Here is a 23,408-nt window from a genome sequence, read left to right on the forward strand (position 1 = left end):
GAAGTGTGACATTAAAAGTACTAACGAATAGGGAATGTGTGAATAAAAATAGTTCTTACAGAATGAGAGGAAACCATGTCTGTATACACATTGCTTCTCAGTTGACCCATGCTATATGTGTCACTCTCGGCAATTGTAGCTTTTCTTTAGCCCCATGTTGTGGGTCTAATAGTAGAAGAAGGACTACACTTGCTTCAAAAAGATCCACCCTCATTTTCAAGGCAGCAGCTGCAATTTTAAATTGGGAATAAGTCCATTTCAGAGCCACTGCAAGTATTACTGATTGCAGGAAACCAACATCACGATTGTAGGAGTAATATACTTTATATTTCTTCATACATCTAAAGTGTTGTAGTGTGTGGAGCAGTTTGGACCGTGGAGCAGGAACACTGAATAATTTCACAGCCTAGACAAATATGAGTCAACAAACATTCTCACTGTGTCCACCACAAGCATTTCCGTCATCTGAAACAGAACCAGCATTGAAATGGAATGAATATTTTCTAAATTACATTTGTACAGTGGATGTTGGTGGGGGACATGTCAGCAGAACACAAGAAAATGATTTTATTGCACTCTTTAAGTCCCCAAGGGTTCACAATGTACAATCAGATGGAGGAATCTATGGTGGGTGGTGGTGATGTAAAAGTGTTTTTCTTAGCTATTGAAGATTTATACAAACACTTTGCTCCAAAAGTATGCATTGGAGTAACATGTACAATCTTTTTCAAAGAAAACAATTGAAACCTGAGTCCATTGATGATTATGTTAGCAAATGAGGAAAGTTGGGTAACAATTGTGCATTTGGGATTTTGCTGGAGGATTTAATCAGAAACCAAGTAGCTATGCATACTTGCAACCCAGCAATTCAGGAACAATTAGGGATGAATGGAGATGCTCCTTTTAATTATGTATTAGTTTCTTTTTGCGAAGCAGCAACTTCTAGCAGTTGTGCTAAGCTTTAAAAGCGAAGTAAAAGAATCTGATATTGTATCAAAAATCAAAAATAACATTAAGCACAAAAAAACTAGGCGGAGATTCTCAAACAGAAAAAACCTTTAGAGAACATCCCAGATGTTACAGATGTAATAGCTTTGATCACTTAGAAATTTGCAAAGTTGTGCCCTACCAGGAAAGTAAAGTATAACAATTGTGGGGTTATAGGTCATTATGTCAAGAAGTGTTGCAGGAAATCGAAGAATGTTAAGTGTGTAAAAGAGGGTGAATCTGAGGACGAAGAGTCCACTGAAATTGAGGAAGATACAGTAAAATATGTTACTAAACTTCAAGAGAAGCTTATTTTGAATACTAAATATGGTTGTTTGCTGGTAGGAAACAAACCTTAATGCTGGATGATAATTGGAAGTGTACCTCTAAAACTCTTTGCAGACTCAGGGTCACCTTATACTATTGTCAGTGAAAAAGCATGGATCAAAACATTTGTAAGGAAAATAGATATGAAACTATTTGAGACTTATGTACAACCTGAAGGTTATGGAGATAAAAAATTAGATAGTATAGGTTTTCAGTGGTTTAAATTTGAAATAGAAAATAGGCATTCTTATGATAAGTTGAACGCTGCAAAAAAGGGACCATCAACTTTAGGTTGACATGATCAGAAAAATCTCCACATTATATTAGATCCAAATTGTAAAGAGCAAGCACTTGTAGTCAAGGAGTGAGTGAACATTTGAGAAAGTATGGTAACAACATTTCCTATAGCATTCAGCAAAAACAAAGGAAATATACCAGGGTTCAAAAATAAAATTAGACTTAAAGTAGAAGCAGTACCAAAATTTCTCAAAGTCAGAAGCATTCCTGTTTCATTACAGGAAGAAGTGAAAAGTTGGTTGCTGCTGACATAATCAAGATAATAGAAGCTTTAGAATGGACTTCACGGTTGGTTGTGGCATGCAGAGCTAATGCCAAACTAAGATTGTGTGTGGGTTTACGTCATCTTAATGGAAATATGGTTGTGGATCAATTTCCATTACCTAAAATAAATCTATGCTGAGAGGTGCTGAATTGTTTTCAACCATTGACTTATCAGGAGCATAACATCAAATCTCCTTAACTGAGGATCGCAGAGAACGTACAGCATTTATCACGCCACATGGTTGTTACCAAAGTAAATGTATGCCTTCTGGTTTGGCATTGGCGGCAGCTGTATTTCAGCACTTAATGCATCACTTGTTTGGGAAACAGAAATGTGTTTGATTTTTCCAATATTATATTTTAGCCTACAGAAAGGATAAGGTTGAATATGACAAGTATATATAAGAAGTATTAAAGGCTCATGAATCTTGTGGGTTAACAATCGAATATTCTAATTTGCAGAAACTACTGTTACATATTTAGGACACACAATTGATCATGAGGGAATCAGACCTAAACCATCTTTAGTGAATGCAATACAAAATGCACCAGCACCCATTAATAAAGAAGACGTTAGATCTTTTATTGGTTTGGATTAATTTTGCGCAAAATACAGACCAAATTTTGCTGAAGAAACATACAATATCGGACAACTGCTGAAAGCCAAGTGTAAATTTGAATGGACTGTTGAATGTGAGAAGGATATTCAAACTGTAAAGAATTGTATAGCTAATGTAGAATCATTCATTCATTCATTAGCTTTATTTCGGTAGAACGCAAATACCATAAAAGCACATCACAAGAAATCACAATTTTACGAAAATAAACTATAGATAAAAGTCCTTAAATATAAAACATTTTCCCTTTAAAATCATACCATATAGAGATCATACCATAAAAAAACGAGATAGAGAGTATAATACATTTTCCATAATAAATATCGTGACACAAATATCTTCCTGGTTAAAAACGACAAGTAGGTTAAAATAAAGTACAAAACTTTTCCCATTATAAACTCCTACTAGTGTGATAATTTTAACATTTTTGTTCTAACACACCAAATTTCATCTAAATAGCTTGCTAAGGCAAATGTCACCATGTCCTCGGTATTGGACCTAAAAATGCTCAGGGCAGTAAAACGGTTCTGGAAGCCCATGATTCTACAGAGAGGTACAATCCATTTAGTTCGTTGTTTATTATAAGCAGGACAATGGAATAATACATGTGCACTACATTCGGGAAGGCAGCAGCCCATCGGACAAAGATTGGCATGAGGGTCATCTTTAGACTAAGTGCAGGTGAAAGAGCGTAGCGGCAGCGAGCCTATCCTAAATCTGATGTAAAGGGCACGGGCTCGTGGGAATGTAATCAAATCCATATATGATTCAAACTCGTAGTTACATTTGACTGATGTAAACTTGTCTGACAAACTACCTAGAGGGACCTCTGCTAGATTTCTCACTTTTAGCCACCGCCAATATCCATCCTTTACAACTTGTGCCGCATTTTTGGGTAAATCGTTAGGGGCCATCCAGAAATGGACCAGCCCCAGTTTAGTCAGAATGGCCCTAACATGCTTGCACCAGGGAATTTTTTCCATATAGTTTCCACTAATCAGAGCTTTCAACCATGTCCTATACGGACTAAGAATATCCAAGGACCATATTCTAATCCAATATAATATTGGTTTCAACGCTGCTATATGAGCAATAGAATCAAGGTTCACGTCCATGCATACAGGTAACGTAGGAGAGCTAGTGGGTATTCTTAGAATAGACTTTATAAAGGAATTTTCAGCAATCTCCAAATCCTTTAAGTTACCATGTCCCAATAGCTCTGCTCCATAAAGAGCACTCCCTCTTGCTTGTAGCTTGTATATTTCCATTGCTGGAGTGATTGCGAACCTGGGGGACCTGCTTGCAAATCTCAGTACGCCACCCGGTTCTGCTTCAGTGACATATGTGCCCTTGCTATCTGAGCCTACCATCTATGCGTATCCTCAAGTCTGACCCCCAAATACACAAAATCTGCAACTCTCTCCAGCTCTACCCCTTCCATAGAGATAGTCTTTCTTACTTTATGTTTGTTGTCACCAAAGATCATGTACTTTGTTTTCGTAGAGTTCACTTCAAGACCGTGATCTCTACAGAAGGATGTGAATTTTTGTAGTAAGTTTCCTAGACCGGACGCAGTTTGGGATAGCAATAATGTATCGTCCGCAAAGAGCAGGCATGGTGTCTCCCCCCCCCCTAATTTGGGTGCATCGTTGTCACAAGCAAATAGATAAGGAATACAAGCATTTATAAATATTAGGAAGAGGGTTGGGGCCAAAACACACTCTGGTCTCACTCCCCTTTTAATTGGGATCTCTCTTGTTATTTCCCCATTTGCTCCCCATCTAACTTTGGCAAAGGTCTTATTGTACAAGCTTTTGATTGTGTTTAATAGCGTACATGGGAGTCCTGCTCTATCCAGTATCTCCCATAGCTTTTGGCGTGGGACCAAGTCAAAAGCAGATCTGAGATCCACGAAGGCTACGAATAACTTCCCTCCTTCCAGGTCGACAGACTTCCATTTAATCGTGAGGAATCTAAATATCTGGTCGATTGTGCTAATTTTTTCCCCAAAGCCGGCTTGGAAGTCACTCAGGATTTGTGATTCTTGCATCCATGCCTTGGTTCTTATCAGGATCTGATGGCAAAATATTTTTGGGAGATTATCCAAAAGACTAATTGGCCTGTAATTTGTTGGGTCAGATCTATTTCCCTTTTTATAGATAGGTATAATGATAGCACCCCTCCAGGTGCGAGGATAATTTCCAGTGGCCAAAACTGCATTAGATACTTTATTTATATATGGGACCCATAGCTCTGGGTCAGATTTATATAAATCGTCCGGAATACCATCGAGGCCAGGAGCCTTTCCCGTTTTTTGGGCCACAATGGCCTCTCATGTTTCAGGTAGTGTAAATGGCATAGGGTTATTCTCCGAAAGGACACCCAATTTGTACACCTCAGGATCATAGACTTCCTCTTCATAAAGTTTCATGAAATGGTCAGCCCAAGTATCGGCGGGGATATGGCAGTCAAGTCTATTGCCCTGGTTTTGCCCATTGGAAGCTACCAGGGACCAAAAGCATTTTGTGTGCTTTTCCCTGGCTGCTGTCAATAGATTCTGCCAGGCCTCCATTTCCCAATTGTTTTTAGCATGCTTTATTGCTAACGTATAATCTCGTCTGGCATTCGTTATCAGGGTTTTATCTCTTGATTTGATTGCTTTGATCAAGCCATTTCTAGCAACCCTGCATGTTTTGTCAAACCACCTGTGACAGAAACGCACCGGGTGTTTGGCTTCTCTGCTAGTTTTTAGGAAAAGATCCCGAAGAGTAACAAATAATGCCGTATGGAGACTCAGAATCTCATTTGGAGAATGGAAAGAGGGGGTTTCAACAAGCTGAGGTGTTGATAGTATATCATACAATGTCTTCTGCAATTTTGTTGACTTTTGGAAGCACTCCCATTTCAAGGTACGTTTGTTAGAGGAGAGTGTTAGGGGTAGAGAAACTCTCTTGTTATGTTTGGTATCCTCATTTTCTAGAATTAGGCCCTCGTAGGTAACTAAAATTGGGGCGTGGTCACTTGTGTACTGTCTTCCTATATACATATCATGTATACAGAACCAAATTCTTGTATCAATTACCTCATAGTCCAGTGTACTACTATACTGGCCTCTAAAAAAGGTGTGCTTAGCAGGTTTGTCCGAGGGAAAACGGCCATTCGCTGGGCGAAGGCCATGGGTGATCATAAAATGAATAAATTGGAGCACTCTACTGTTTGGCCTGACCTGTTTCTTTAGAGAGGAAAAAGGCGGGATATTCCATGCTGCGTCTTCTAATTGAGTCACTTCTGAGAAAGCACAATTTGGTTCAAGTGTTACATTTAGGTCCCCTACAATAAAGATAAAATGCGAGTTTATAAATTCTGAAACTAAGGCATTTAGTACATAGAATGTTTTAGACAATTTGTTTGGGGGACCTGGTCTATTATAAATGTTAATACATAGTAGAGAAGAACCAGACTTCTGCTGTATGGATAAGGCCAATATGTCCTCTGAGTCCACTTCAATTTCTTTGATTTTCCCCTTGACTGTAATCTTCAGCCATATGATGAGACCTCCAGCTGGTCTCCCCATCGGGGAAAGACTTGCTGATTTGCAGTAGGATTTGAAGCCTTGCCTAAGTACATTATCTATCATCCATGTTTCTTGAAAAAAAACAAATGTCAAAATTGTCGATGAAGCCCCCCCAGTCTGGATCAACTAATTTAGTACAAATTCCTGCCAAATTCCATGACAAAAAGTTTGGAGTTAAATGCCCATCGCTTGCCGTCTTCTTCAATGAAGGTGCAGGACTACACATTTTACCAATTGGGTTTTTAGAAGTAGAGTTAAAGAGTGTATCTTTCGTACCTGGCAATAGAGATTTCTCCCTCCTTTCAGCAGGGGGCACTGATGGGACCCCTTTTCCTCATAGAATATAAAGTTGGGGGACTCCCCTTGGGCCTGTTCGGGAATAAGTCAATCAGATTCATTTGCCAGGAATAATTGGACAGGATTCTTTGGTATTGTTGAGACATTCACGGGGGGACTATCCTGTTTGTTGGATTGCACCAAAGGACTCATAGAAGCTCGTGTATTTATAATTGGCACGTGGTCTTCTGCGGGCCAACAACTTTCAAAATAGATCTTTGAGCCATTTTTCAAAGGGTTTCTCATTTCTAGAGATAGGAGACCCCTTACCAGATCAGGGGTAGATAGTGTCAACTTTATCGTATCAAATTGGCCTACCGAAGCGGGATATCGCTGGGCAGAAATTATGTTTGAGTGTATTACAGAGCTGCATTGGCGGGTGTGCCGAATCCAATGTATAAATTTATTTTTTAGAGACATCGTGTCTTCTTTCATATCTGTTACTACTGATGGAACCCTGCACATATAAATTGAATAGTCACCGGCTCTATGCAGGAGTGCATTTTGTGCGGAATTTGCGACCCTTATATACTTTGGGTGGGCCAGTGTTGGTACGCCAGGAATTTATTTTGATCCAAAGGGACTACTCTGGTCAGATGGTGAAGCTGAGTTTGCCTGAGTCAGGGCACTTAGTGGCTGTAGCAAGGATTTTTCCTTAGTTTTCCCAGGAATAGGTGCTATATAAGGCCTAGTTTTAATAAATGGCTCATGGTTATTTAGGTTGCGAAGTTCCATGGAGGTACTTTTGGAATGAAGTAAAGACAAGACCTCAGCTAGAGAAGACTTTAGTTCTTTCACTTCTTCTTTTAATTCTACAACAAGTGTTAACAAGTCCTTCTGCATGGGATGGATCTCATGTTGACTAGTGGCTTGGTCATTAAAAATACCCAGATCATCGTTTGTGCCCAGGGACTCCAGAGCAGAGAAACAATTTGAGCATGGGATCTCATGAGCAATCACACTTCTAGCTGGGGTTCCCTCTGCACTTACCGAGGCTCTATGTAGGCCCCCTTTGCTTTGGGAGGGCAAGGGCCTCGCAAGGTCATTGCTGGTGAGGATCTTTCCCTTGTCGCAGGGTTTCAGGAAGGTTGAAAGGGAGCCATTTTTTAAGCACCTTTGTGGTTCTTTATCTTTTTTAGTCAGCAAGGCCTCCACTTCCTCTATTAAGATGTCAATATCATCTGCCACACAGCCTGACAGAGCGCAAGGAGTTTTAAACAACTTAGGAATCTTGGGCTGGGCATTTCCCCCTAGTGGGCTATTTCTGGATTTACGTTTCCCCATAGGAGCTGTTCGCTAGAACTAGACAATAACCTAAATGACTGGAAGGAGGAAATGACTCCACTCCACTCCACTCCACTGGAGATGAAAGAGGGGTGGCCCAGCCCAGCCTCAAACGGGCGATGACGGGCTCAAGACGGGCCCGCCCTTGGCCCAGGCTTCGCCTGGGCACTGCCCGCGCGTGTCCCGCGGTTGCGGGAGTGCGAAACAAGTTTAAAGGGCTCCTGCCCCCTGACACAGTGCCTCCGCCTCCTCCTGGAATTACGCGCTTCCCGCGGTTGCGGGAGCGTGAAACAAGTTTAAAGGGCTCCTGTCCCCTGACACAGTGCCTCCGCCTCCTCCTGGAATGACGCGCTTTCCCGTAGAATCACTTAAATATTTTGACCCTAACTTCTCTTGTATAATTACCACTGATGCAAGTTTGTAAGGGGCTTGGAGCAGTACTCACTTAGAGGGAGCAAAATGGTTAAGAATGTTTAATTGCATATGCATCTAGGTCGTTGTCACCCACAGAAGAAAAATATCCCGTAATAGAAAAAGAATTCCTTGAACGTGCTTGGGTGGTTGACCACTTGAGAACATTTGTTTGGAGCAGGCATTTTACATTGAGGTGTGATCACAAACCTTTAATTAGGATTTTGACTACAGATCATACCTTGCATACAAGGAGGATGAGGTGTTCTTGAGTGTGGCGTCATATTTACAAGAAAGATGGCCACATAAATCTAAAATAGAAAAGACATTAAAACCTTTTTGGAAAGTCAGAATGGAATCGAGTATTCAAGAAGGTTACATTTGAAGAAGAGAAAGTAATACCTCCCAGTAGTGTATATGAATTAATCATGGATCTTTGTGATGAGGATCATTGTGGGATAATAACAAAACAGAGAGTAAAAAACTCTTTTAGTGGCCTGGAATGGATGTAGTAAATGAGATATGTATGAGAATTCCCTAAATGTATAAATGCAGACAAAACTTCGGTGACAATGAAACCTCCTTATGAGCATGCTTTCGGAGCCAAAAACACCTTGGGAATCTGTAACTATTGATATAATGGGTCCAATAGGAGAAATGTATAAATTTGTTATAGTAAAGGCTGACAAGTTCTAAAGGTTGCCACTGATCAAAGCTGTGCAGAAAGTGGATACAGATCTTGTTTTGAGATTCATGGATGAAATGTTTTCAATAGAAGGGATACCTATGAATTTATTAAGTGACAATGAAGTACAATTTGTGTCGAATAAAGAAAAAGGATATTTTAAAAATGCTAGGAATCAAACACAGAACAGCATCATTGTACAACCCAAATAGCAATGGTGTTATAGACTGTTTCAAAAGTGTAATTAAAAATATTATTCAGTTGTCTTGTTCAGGGGATTGCAACTGGGAAATCCACTGAAAGAAAACTGAATGGGCATATAGGCCCTCATTACAACCCTGGCGGTCAAAGACCGCCAGGGCTGTTTTGGTGATTGCACCGCCAACAGGCTGGCGGTGCAATTCTGCCTATTTCGACTGCGGCGGAAGCGCCGCGGTCGCACCTCCGGGACCGGCGGTTTTCTGCGACGGTGGTCCCGGCGGTTTTAATCCACCAGGGCAGCGCTGCCCAGGGGATTACGAGTCCCCTTCCCACCAGCCTTTCCATGGCGGTAGGAACTGTCATGGAACGGCTGGCGGGTAGGGGAGTCGCCGGGCCCCTAGGGGTCCCTGCACTGGCCATGCACTTGGCATGGGCAGTGCAGGGGCCCCCAGGCACAGCCCCACACTGCTTTTCACTGTCTGCAGAGCAGACAGTGAAAAGCGCGATGGGTGCAGCTGCACCCGTCGCACAGCTGCAACACTGCCGGCTCCATTTTGAGCCGGCTCCCATGTTGCGGCCCACATCCCCGCTGGGGAACTCTGTTTCCGCCCGCCGACCCAGCAGGGATATCAGAATGGGCACAGCGGTTACAACTGCCGCCCCCAATGTTGTGATGAGGCCCGTAGTGTCCAATTGTGAGTTTACAGGATATTCACCATTTGTTTACATGCATGGAAGAAATCCCAGGACTAAGTATAATCTGGAATGGCTATTTGAGTCTAATGTTGTACATTGGTCTAAGGAAGATGTTCATAACAAGATGATGTCTACACAATTGAATAGGAAAACATTGGTACAATGCCAAACATGGCACTAAAGAATGCCAGATTAGTGTTGGTCAATGGGTGAGAGTTAAAAAAAAACAACGAAGTTGCAAAAAGTAAAAAATCTATTTTATGAACCATTAGAAGTTGTAAAAGTGTTCAAGAATGCAGTACGACTGGCAGATGGTAAAGTTTGGAATATTAAGAGAATAGCAAAATGTTACAAGGCCAAATCTACTGTGATTTGTTTGGATCTATTTGTGGTGGATTGGATGATGTTGTAGTAGACAACCGTAGTAGAATGATTTGTAATAATGATTCCAATGGGTTGCTTAAAATTTCAAATGACAACAGGATTAATGGTTCAAATATTAATGATTGTAATAACACTGTTGACAATTTGTGTGAAATAAACATAAACATTGGTAAATTACGAGAAGTGTGGGCCCTCCTTCACTACACACCTTTCTGCGTTCTCTAATCCTCCAGTTTGCAAAAAACTGTTGACTAAAAGCCTGAAGTGACTAAAAGTAGCAATTCTGATAGGTAGCCACTTGCCAGTTATGACCATGGGTTTTGCACAGATTGTGATAAACTATACATGTAGGACAAACTGAGTAAGGCCATTATTGCAAGCTTTCCTGTAGGTCCGATTTGGGAAGTAGAAGAGGTTTCAGTCTGATTACTTGTAGTGTGTGTGTGAAAATGACACCCCTGATTTGTCCTCAACATGCACATTTTGCCAGAAAAATAACACAGAAAAGGGTAAGGCGAAAAAGCTCAAAAGGAGAAAAATAAAACATGCCGAAATTGGTGTGCAAACCTGAGTGGAAAACTACACATGACTAATTGCAGCGCAACTCAGAATTACCATACATACCTCATAGTATCTGTAATTCGGCGCACAGTATTTCCCATCTGGTTTTTCTACACCACTTAATGAAGGCCTGTGTGCCGGTATGACAAGAACAGAAAAGAGAAACAACAGAAAATATTTGCATTGTTGTAGTGATGTGACTAACCCGCATGAAAGAAGAACAAACATAAAACATAGCATGTCTACAGAAAACAAGCTGAGCAAGAGTGACAGGAACAGAAAGGCATGGTTGTGTAGGTGCAGTTAACCAGCACAAACTGAGTAACAATGCGAGAAAATGTAGGGCACGTAGGTGTGAAACAGGGAGCAACAACAACAATAAGCATTGCATGCGCTATAGCAGTGGCTCCCAACCTGTGGTCCGGAGACCCCTGGGGGTCCGCGACTGCTTAGAAAATTAAATAATATTAACAGATTAGGTCCACAGCTTTACTTAATTTAGTGGGAGAGGGGTCCCCGGATTCCAATAATGATTCAGTGGGGGTCCCAGGGTTCCAGTAGTGATAAAGTGGGGGTCCACAGAAGTCAAAAAGTTGTGAACCACTGCTCTACAGTGCGGAGATACGTAAACAAACAACAGTTACTGAAAATACAGCGCATGCAGGTATGATCAAGCATTTACAATGCATTGGGTCTCGCGTTTGCTCATGTTAGAGCTGATCGCGTTGTAAACTCCTAACCCGACTTTTCACCTATCGGGCAAAAGTGCATTTATGTACACAACCTGAAAAAGTGAAATCAAGTACATAAAGCGCTCGACTTCTGCCAAGCGAGATCGGGCTCGTAAATTAGAGAAAAAAAAGTCCACGAGCCCGATGGAAAACAGCGAGCCTCGCATGTTTTCTGTACTTGGTCGCTGCGCTGGAGGAGGGCTAGCCACCGGAAAAGGCATGACCTATGCGTGCCTTGACTAATGAAAGCAAGCAGATTTTATTAGGGAAGCCCACCAACCAATAAAAAACACTGATGTGAAGTTGACAGGGCTCCGAGCCCTTTTATAAATACAAAAGAGTCTCCCTGCGCGAGCGCATGCAACGCAGGCTCGACCCTAAAAAGGGAAGAGGACTGGGGCCTGTGCAAGCGAAGACAGAAACAAGCACTGAGCAAGCTAAAAGTAATGATCGGAAAGGCGCTTAGGCAGCGCTCTTTCTTTGTCAGTCGTTCAATAATTGCTCATGTGGGAGGACAATGTGCTCGTGAAATATTTATCTTGGCTAGCCCCGAAAGGCGATCCGGCCCTGTTGTAGAGAATAGGTACGTTTTCAGGCTGCGAAGACAAGGAAGGCAACTTTTAAAAAATACTTCTGCGGGTCGTGTTGTGGTAAAAAAAAAATAGTAGCAAATCTTTGAAGCTAAGCGTCGGTGTTTTGCTACATAGCACATTTGCGCGGTGTAATGGCAAAGCTACGTGAGTGCGCACAGCACTGATGCACGTGACCAGGTAGAAACAGGAACAAACTTCCTGCTGTTCTCGCCCTCAGGAAAAACGTATTTGAAAGCACAAACAAAACAGAGGCAGCACCTGAAAAGAAACGCAGGTTATTATGGCGGTGTGTGCAGAGCCGAGGTGTGCCACAGACTGATCTTTGTGTATTTGTTAGAAACCCACAGGCCAAGCCAATACCCCACCTCAATTTCCCCCCCAAAAAACATAACAATCGAAAGGCAAATACACCAGACACTTTTGTAGAGGTAAGCAGAGAGATGTCGTGTGTGGTTTTTGACACCACTACAGATGAGTCCACCCCGCACACACAGACATACACAGACACACACTCTCTTTCTGTCACCGTCTCTCTCTGTCTCTTTCTCTCTCTCTCTCTCTCTCTCTCTCTCTCTCTCTATCTCCCTGTCTCTCTCTGAATGTTTATGTCTGTGAAGAACTGGCCTGCAATGCACCTTTTCCACATGTGGGGATGATGTTTTTTTGTGCTCATGTTAGATATAAATGGTTGTTGATGTCTGAACCACGAGAATACATTTATTTATGTGCACACTGATATGTAAACATTGGTGCTTTATGTCTTTGTATTTAGTTTCACTAAAAGTAACTCTGAAGCTGACTTAGCTCAGAACTCAGAGGACCTCCACCTTCTGATGTAGATGGTTTTATGCATTATGTTATCCTGAATCTGGATGTGATGTGTTTCTGCAGTTCTTCATATAGTCTGCCATACTGATTTTTCAATTAATCAAGTCTGATAAAAATTCTACCTGTGAATCATTCATACATTCATTCTGTTTTATGGTCCCTTCACCATCGCAAGCTTTCTAATACAGAAGTGACTTTTGATTTGTAAAGGTACACTCGGCTATATCATGGAATTAGCATTGATGCCCACATGACTAGTCACTCGCTTGCACACTTCCACAGTTCTTTAGAGTGCTCTAGAATACGGTTAGACGTGCATTGTAGCCCAGATTATTTAAACCAGTTTAAGGATGAGAATGATTTCAGGATGAAATCCTCATCCGATACCCATAGAGGTCTTTCCTTCTACTAGTTCTCCGTCCTATAATTTTGTTAGTCTTCAGATAGAGCACTAACAATCTCAGAGCAACTGCTTCACTTTTCTTTTTGTATGTCCAATCTTACCTTACATCTTCTTCCTTGCCACAGATTGTGGCACTGTAATATAATTAAATAAAATATTTAGCTGCAACAGTGAGTGGAATCATATTGACGAGGTAGTTCATTTGTAGGATCCAAATCCCCTTTGATGGTGAAATGTGGCCAAAAAAGAGGGTGAACAGGCCCCATCTAAAACCTAGTGTCCTTTCATTGTAATCCAAAAGCTACCCAACATTTGTATCCACGAGATCCTTCAGGTTGCTTTCATGATCTTTTTACCAATCTATGTCAGAGATGACGTATGCATCATTAGAGACATAAAGAGCAGGCTGACTGCTTCACAAAGTTTTTACTGAAAATTTCAGTGTAATTAAGCAATTAATTGTGCTATTCTTCACAAAACAAAATACGCTAAACTACAAACTACTAAATTTGTCACATTATACATTTTATATTGCTTTTTCAAACATTTTTGGTGTCGTCTATTCCCATATACATCATTCTCTGTGCGCAACTGACTACCTTGCTTTTGTGACTGAGAACTGCCAGAGGATTTCTATGAGGAAGCTGTTCACAAAATTTAGGGGCATATTTATAAGCCCCTTGCTCCATTATTTTTTGATACTAGGACGGCGCTAAGGTGGCATTTATGATGCGCCATATTTGCAAAGTGGCGCAATGCTTGCATTGCCACACTTTGTGACCCCTTGCGCCACATTATGCCTGGGTCAGGCATAATGTATCGAAGGGGGGAGTTCTGGCACAGCAAAGCGCCACAATAGCTTCAAAACCTTTGACGCTATTATGCTAACGACCTCCATGGTGCGCCATATTGTAAATACGGCGCAACCAGGGTGTTGTTAGGTGCCGTGGGGGCACAAGAAAAGGGACGCATCATCGATGATGTGCCACTTTTTTGTAAATATGCCCCTTAGTTTCAGTGAGACTTCAGTGCCCAACCTAAATGCCCTTTTTAGCTTCTCGAAGTCACAGGAATCAGACACTGCCATTTGCTTAGTGGTATCCATATAAAGGAATCCTTTAGGAAAGCCATCATACTTTGAAAATGGAAACCTTCAGCATCTCCTACTTGTCCTTCTATTCTTTTCGCATTTCCGTTGCAGGAGCCTAATCTCCTGTCATTGTTATGACGTCACTCTACTGACTGCCATTATCCTCAGCAGTGGCTGTCGGTGCAATGACGTCACACCACTGGCCGCCATTACCCTCGACATTGCGGTTGTCAGTGCGATGACGTCACACTACTGCCCACCATTCGCCTTGACGGTGCCGCTGTCAATACGATGACATCATACTACTGGACATCGCTTCACCTGCCAGTTGGGTCCCATGAAGAGCTGGACACAGTCCAGTCTTTGCAAGGGAGCTCTCTGGCCAGAAGTAGACGGCCGAAGAAAGGATAGGCTGGTGTGTTGGGCGCGGGAGGGTGCTTGAGAGGTTACAAAGGGGTTTGGGGGCAGAAGGATCGGCCTCTTCGGCGCCAGCAAGTCACGCTGTGCAGAGGTTGGCCAATCCAGGGAGAATAGAGTAGGCGGGCAATTTTACAGGTAGCAGTGTAATTTTGGATATCTTTTTGTATTCCACTTCAGCATACGTGAAGCAGAAAGAAAGGTAGCGTCCGGTGTGTGCTTTCACTATTCCGCTTACGGCACTCGCAAAGCAGAACAACGCTCGTCATGGCCTCGGGCCATGACATCAATGCCATTCGGGCCGCGCTTCGCGTGCTGGGCGACGGGGGCCGCAGCACTTTGATCAGGCCTGGCGTGCTTGACCAGGCCTGGGTGGGCATGTCACGTGCGCTGTGCCGGGCGGCACAGGGTGTGGCTGTGGCGACTGCCGCTTGCAGCTCCCCAGTGAAAGGGAGTAAGAAGAAGCCCAAAAGGGGGCAGGGGCGCAGCACGTCCACCCCCCCTGTGGACATGGCAGAGGGGTCACAGGGGGAGCCCCAAAACGAAAGAGAGCAATGGGAGGTGGAACTGGGGGGAGGGGAGCCAAAGGTGTACTCAGCTGGCCCTTTGAGGCTGTGGGTGGATAAGGGGGGGCCTGCTCAGCAGGCATTACAAGAGTTAGGGATGTCAGCAGGGGCAGAGCTGCCTTTAAACCTTATAGTGATTGGGGCCACAGTTAGAGGCACTGGAATGGGCACTGCATCGGGGATTGAGGGCTCCAAAAGAAACGACGAAAGCAGGCAGTGCTGCGGCAGGGAGATCAGGGGGTGCATTGGCCAGCACTAGTGTCATGACAGGTGGCAGGGGGGCCAGGGGGCCAGGGACCAGACAGATGAGGGCGGACAAGGGCAGGAGGTGGTGGGAGCAAGACAACTCATGTCCACTGACTGGTCAGCAGTGGATATAGAGGCCAGAATTCAGAAGCAAAGGAAACTGGTGGCAGAGACAGAACTCAGGTGGGCAAAATTGTGCAAGGAGAGGGGTGAGGCAGAGGGTAGGACCAAGAAGGTGAAGAGGAAGTCAGTAGCTGTTGGGGGGGTCAAGATGATCGGCACAGGTCAGAAAAGGGTAGTTGGGTGTGGATTGCACAGGAGAAGCGGGGGACAGCACAAGAGGCCTGTGCGGCTGGTGGGACTGGCAGTATGACGGCAACGCCTGGCGCACACGGCCAGGCATGGCGAGGAGATTCAATGCGAGCATCAGAGGCTGGCAGAAAGGTGGCAAAACCAACGGGGCGCACCACGGCCCCAGGATGTTGGCCGGAAGCATTTGAGGGGTCTTCGGCAGCCTTCTCAACACCGTGGGATCGCATTAAGAACACGCCTGGCTTACGCCACAGGGATTTCAGGATGGGTGATGAATACAGCATGGGAGATGAGTGGGAATTGGCACAGAGGACTCGGGTTCCAATAACTATGAACAACTGGACTTCTGCCTTTTTAATTTACGCCAGTATATACTGTGAGAAATACCTAGACAGGGCCATTGCCATGTTTAAGTACATGGGCATTATTCGGAAAGCCCAACTACACTTCGGGGGCTTTGCATGGCTGAATTATGATGAAGAGTTTAGGGCCAGAGTTAGCATTAACCCACAGAAGCTATGGGGGGATGTGGATTCCGAGTTATGGATACAGTGGATAGCATCTTCGCATTCTGCGGCATCCACCCACACAGCTAGTTGTCTCCCGGTAGTATACAAGCCTTTTCAGCAGCGTCCCGCTCAGGGAGGGGCAGGTGTGCCTCAGAGGGCGCAGGTATCTAACTCAGGAGCATGTTGAAATTTCAACAAGGGGTTTTGCTCCAGGTACCCCTGTAAATTTAAACATGAGTGTTCCAAATGTGGGGGCGAACATCCAGTTATGCAGTGTTTCTCACTCGCCAGTCGTGCCGAGCTGTGGCGATCTACCAGGGGCAGAGGGTGTCAAGGTGCTACTGGGCCAAAGGGCGCCTACTCCAATTAGGTTGGAGAGGTTACTGTATTGGCCCCTCATCAGCCAGGCTTGTTGTTTTTGCTCTGTCGCCCTAAGTGGGAAGGGTATGCCCAGACGTGGGTCCAGTGCTTCCCATGCCACTGGATTCAAGCTAGCCTGGCTGATGAGGAGTGAAACCCCGAAACCGGTCCCAGGATGCTTGTTTCCAGTCCAGTGAGGACCTGGCTTGGCAGTTCGGTCTGGACTGTTCCCATGAGGAACAGGGTCAAGACTGATTTGCATATGGCTGGGTCCAAACTGGGGTGGCATGGTGAGCAAAAGAACGATGGATTAAACCCAGATCTATGACTGGGGGTGAGTGTTTGACAATGTTCAGCATTCCGTCCATCACTTGTTGTTTTTGCTTTGTCGCCCTAAGTGGGAAGGGTATGCCCAGACGTGGGTCCCGTGCTTCCCATGCCACTGGATTCAAGCTAGCCTGGCTGATGAGGGGTGAAACCCCTAAACCGGTCCCAGGATGCTTGTTTCCGGTCCAGTGAGGACCTGGCAGGGCAGTTCGGTCTGGACTGTTCCCATGAGGAACAGGGTCAAGACTGATTTGCATATGGCTGGGTCCAAACTGGGGTGGCATGGCGAGCAAAAGAACGATGGATTAAACCCAGATCTATGACTGGGGGTGAGTGTTTGACAATGTTCAGCATTCCGTCCATCACTTGTTGTTTTTACAGTACACTCAAATGTCAATGCCCATCGTTGTCACAAACATCAGCCAAAGTAAACACCAATAGGAGCGACACAGCACTAAGGACACACCCATGAGGCATATGTCAGGGTCCATCCTGTCCCTGGGTAACATGGCAGCATCCCAAATGTCATACTGCTCAGACAACAGCATTGAGGAGGGGACACATGTAACTGGTCACTGAAATACACCTGCACAGTCAGAGGGCGAAATAGGACACTGATACGACTATCAGGGCAATCCAATGTAACACACATTACCCAACATCAGCAGGACAGATTAACAATGTCAACATCCATATCAGATCATAACATTGCCATGCATAGGATATGCAAAATGTCAATTACATTTGAGTCGATGTGAACGATCAGGGATTGGGGCAGGTCCAGATTGTTAAGTGTGCTGCCAGGGCCATCAGAACACCCACAGCCAGTGAAAGGTCTCACCATGAGAATGGATGTACACAGAGGGTCGAGTAGGAAAAGAAGGTGGCAATTCTCTATTTGGCTAAAATCAACACCTAGAGGCGATGAGGCTGACAAGTCTAATAACTCAATAACATACATGTGACACACAGGTGGGCCATAGGCCTGAAACAATGCCCATCTGAAGGACTGCAGATATTAATACAAAACAAGATCACAAAGTGAATTCATCAAAAGGCAGGCACGTCACGTCAAAATTGTCACAACACAGACACACTAATTGTACCCTGTTTCATTGCAGAGGAAGATGGATCTCCTGCCAATATGCCTGTCCCAGATTTCCCTGATGACATGGATGACGAGCCGATAAACATTCCCCAGGAGACTATCCAAAAGGTCCTTGAAACCCTCCAGACCCCACCTTCCGTCACAAGGAGGAGCACAGAACCACCCACTACCCCAATTGTAAGACCTGCCAGCTCCAATACAGCTGAGGACTCAGACGACACTGGCACCAGCTTTGAGAGAACTGTAGTTGGAGTACAGCGGGAGCTGGCCAAGGAGGTGCGGGTGGGGATGCAAACTATGGCAGCCAGCCTTGAGGGGATGCGTTCATGCATGATGTCATCTGCAGATCAGGCAGCAGCTATGCAAGCCCTAACATCTATCTTGCAGGGACTGCAGAAAACCCAGAAGGAAATCAGCACAGCTGTAATACAGTTGACCCAACACCTACAACAGCAATCCTGTCAACGCGTGCACAAATGCAACATTGAACCCCTCAGGGCCGACCTGGCTGCCTACCATCGTGATGTGGCTGCTATTCTCAAGAACCAGCAGGCCCTCCTTGCAGCAGTACTGCCCTTAAGACCTTCACAGGGAGCAGCGACCGGGATGTCTGACTCCACGTCTTCTAACACTGAGGTGTGTGTTGCCCCTTCACAACCAACAACAACAAGGACAAAGCAGGCAACACACACATCAGAAGAAGAAGACATGGAACAGATCACATTCACAAGGAAAATGACCCGGAAGCACTAGTCCCTGCCACAAGGCCAACTATTACCAAAGTCCTGCGTTTTGAAACATGACAGTCTTACAACAACTGTACTCAAGCACTGTTCTGCTAACCACTGTATATATTGTCACCCAGCCCAGTGATTGTCTCTCTCCTACTCATTGGCTAAGTCTGTCCCTCTGCACTGTCTGAAACAGCAACCCCAGCATGACAAAAGCATTTTGGTAAACCCTTGTGTTGGATCACAATGGAAGATATCACTATAATGGACTCACAATCATGGACAATGTACATATATCACTACAGCACTTTTCAATAAATAGCATTTACACAACAAATCTGTCTCTGGGTAATGTGACATATCAACTGCGCTGTAGATAATTGAAATGTCCCTACTGTCAAATAACGTAGCTTGTCAATACAACTGTCCAGATATTATGTAGATAGAGAAATCTGCACAGTGACCATGATTGCATCATACTCTGCCCATCCTGAGGGAATCCTCCGATGAAGTGAGAAACCATGCACCACCATGCTGTGTTGGACAGAAGAATGCTTCCTCAGGGGATAACTAAGTCATCAAATAGTGCCCGCTAAATGTTGTCAACATGCAAAAATAACACAATAAACATGCCACACTAATCTAAGTAAATACAAAAAAAAAACTGCACAAATGAAGGTGTCTGAGTTAACATACAAATAGGTAATCATGCCGAACTGTGTCACAAGTGATGTATGAGGGTCATGAAGACAAGAATACAAGATTGCCAATGAGAACTATTCTTATAAGGGTGTGCATGATCATCACACTGCAGTCAGACCTAAAACTGTTTCCCCAATATCAAGTCTGGAAGCACTGTTAGTGACTTTGAAAACACACTTATCAACAGAAACACATTCTCACCCATATTAACCGTGATTGGTGGTTGCAACAAAGGGTAGACACTTTGCAAGGTAGCTCTGGGTTAGCTGCGAATCGTACAGCTCAGTTGGGATTTGTTTGTAGCATTGGACACAGATGTTATAGTACAAAAGAGATGTACACGGAATCCAAACCCACGATCAAGTACCATTCAATACATACTATTAAGGGGTAACCAAATATTTATTAAAAGCTAACCATAGATGAGGAAACTGAAGGGAAAATCTTACCTACCCTAATCTACCCTGACTACTCATTACCCACAACTGTCCCTAACTAACCTAAGCTACACTTACTTATCACATGTAACGAAACGTTCTAAACATCTACCCCTCAACCCCCTTATGAGACGGGACACATTGAGGACAACACATACTAACCTAAACACATACTATATTATCGTAAACAAATATATATTTTTTTGGTATTTGTTTTTTTACATACAATAACCCCAACATAGCCCCCCACCCACTAACAGCCTATACTAACCTAACACTAAGCCCCCTAAGCCCACTAACTATAAGAACAAGGAAAGAGGAGGGAGGGGAGGGTATCAGGTCCATCTATTCAACTGTCTAGAGGTTGGCCCTCCGGAGGGTCCCCTTGATATCCTTGACCCGCCGTTTAATGTGCTGCACGTCCCGGCTCAGGTAGCTCACCTTGCGCAGCACTTTGTCCATCTTGTGTTCAAGTCTATTGAAGGCTGCAGGGTCAACAGCTGGAGCAGTGGCAGTCTGGGTACCAGTGGAGGAGGTCTGTGTGGGCTGTCCTGCACCGGTGGCAATGCTGGGGCCAGGAAGTCCAGCAGATGTAGATTCAACAGAGGCAGCTGTGGGTGGGGCCATCTGGCTCTGATTGGTGGTTGTTTCTGTGGTGGCTGTGGTGGTCACAGTAGGCCCACCCTGTGGGAAGGCTCCCCATGCCCCGGAGGCACGTTCATGGCGATATCGCCGGGCCATCCTCCGGAACCCCGACTCCACCAGCAGGATGTGCTGGTATCGCATGGCCCGACGCTGAAATTCACAGACCTGGTCTGGAGTCATGTTAGCTGCTGTGAAGACAAATGCAGATATGCCACATTAGTAACTGCATTGTGTGAAACGGCACAGCAAGTTAATCAGACATTACATCTACTGTACTTCTAACAGCTCATATCACGATACAGAGCATCGAATGTCCCTGAGGAAGTACATGGCAGGCCAGACAACAAAGGTCACATCACACAAAGCACATTCATAACCCACAAGATGGGTAACAACTGGCCATGACTTGCAATCTGAGTTCTGACAGTTAACATCTAAGAATCATGCTGCATATCCTCCACCAAGAGCTGGGCTACAAATGTCAGTGTACGGAAAGCAAAACTAAAGCCACATGGTCTGCAAGTTGTAACTGGACTTTCCAGTATGGTACCAAGTGCCAAACCTGAGTGTGTGTATACTACTATGCAACCAAACCATCACTTATTCACAGGTATGTGTAACATACTGGTAGCATCAATACTAGGTACCCCATTCACAAACCCATGGCCGTGTTTGAGGGGCGGCGGTGGATACACAACTATAATTTGCCAACAACATGTACACCGAGGAGTGTATAGGCTAATCCACACATGTTTGTCTCTACAAACACACCACAGGTAAGGTCTATCTACAATTTGGAGTCAGCAAACCCTAGAGCACTCATAGGGTCAGACATGTCAGGAAAATCAGAACTTAGTACACAACATTTACTTCCAGTGAGGCCTGACTTACATCAGACACAGAGTTGCTAGAACACCCATGATCATGAATTGCATGCACACCTAGGCCATTACACTCAGGTTCCACAGACTTGATGCACTGCATGTGGAAGTACATGCTGCTAGGAGGTTCTACCTACTGTTTCAAATTTACGTAGGTAAATAGTGAAGCAGATGTCTATTGAGAAGCTATTAGCTCCACCAATCTAAGAGAATGTGGATCTGACAGGCTGACTAAATAGGGGCTGACTTCCATTGCGACTCTTGGTGATACAAGTGTCAGAGACATGACTATTCCCTGTACTCACAGTGGGGCCTACAGGGATGTCCTACAATCCCTACATGATACCATTGGATACGCATTGGCTAACTCAAAACATGTGAGAACTGCATTCCCACTCATGGAACAAGTGAAAAACTTGCCCACAGCATCACACCTTGCTATGCGTCCAACTCACACGAGTCCATAACCAGCAAACACAACACATAACAGACATATCAACACTTACTGTAGTGGTCGGGGTCCTCAAATGTCGCCACCTCTCCCACAGTGTAGGGCGCCGGTCCACCTGTAAGGTATGGAAGGAAGAAATGTGCTCAAAATCTGTGCACAGTGCAACATTTTCAGTATCATTTACAATATGTAGGCTGAATAAGGAAATGGCAGCCATTCAGACATACTGCATCTGATATTTCACAGCCAACTTGTACATAGCATGGGTCTCCTGTGACAGTTACACACATATCTGCACACATACATTGGCCCTAACTATCATGTGGTTGCAAACTTGCCCCATAATTGGTGAGCACTAAAAAATATGGAGTGTAATCGTCTCATCATGTGCATCCATGTGCATCCAAGAGAAACATCCAACGCCTGGTTACTTGAGGACTGCATTACCAGTCAAATATGCCTTGTGGCCATGACACATTTAGTGCACATAGGCCCAATGTACAGAGGGAGGGGCAGGGACTCTTGTAAGCCATCCTGTTGTTACAGTATAGTCAATTGATGTGGCCCAGCTATGGTGATTTGCACCAACCATGGAGATGTAAAGCCATGTGCATACACTTGGACTGCCATCCATATTTGGATTGTGGCTCAACCGATTCCAACAAACATCTTAAGATGTTAGCTGAGGGCACCTTACACCTTTTCACTATGTTTTCAAATCATGAACTGACATGTATCCAAAAAGATCAAGAAACACAATAATCCCACACATTCATAGTACTTCTGTGAACGCTTTCCTTCCACACTCACCAGACTAACATGAGACCAATGTTTGAGCCACTTTGCTATTATCAATTTACGTGAAGGCAGCATTCATTTTCAGCATCATGTAGTGATTCTAAAGTCAGTCTAGCAATTGCGTCAACATAGTTGGCCTAAATGTTGGTACATCTGTACTTCTCTGTCAATAATACCCTATATAGACATGATTGGCTCCTATTTTGTTAGCTGTGCTGACAAAAAGGCCGCACCAATTTCCTTCATGGTAAAGTTACCTGTAAGTTTGCTGAGCACGTGCTACCTGACAGCTAGCAATTGTGATCCTTGCCATAGTTCATCAATGATCCCCTTATATTTCCCCAAAATTACACACAGTCATCAAGTTAGCTGGCAGACATTGCACTAATCCACTGATGTCACTACAGAGCATTTAATTGTGCACAATAACAATAGTCGTACTCACCAACAGTGCCACCAATCATGATTCCCAGGTGGTCCAAGAGATCCTGCTCCCTGGTGATGAGGTCAGCCCACCGGTGCTTCAGCTGGTGGTCACTCCTCTGGCTGGCATACACACGCTGCAGGTGATGCAGCCCCTTTCCCCACTGGATTCTGCGCGCCTCTGTCGGGTACCCCTGTATGACCCTGCCCCCTGCCTGGATCATGA

Source organism: Pleurodeles waltl, chromosome 8 (genome assembly GCF_031143425.1).
Source record: "Pleurodeles waltl isolate 20211129_DDA chromosome 8, aPleWal1.hap1.20221129, whole genome shotgun sequence".
Lineage (NCBI taxonomy): Eukaryota > Metazoa > Chordata > Amphibia > Caudata > Salamandridae > Pleurodeles > Pleurodeles waltl.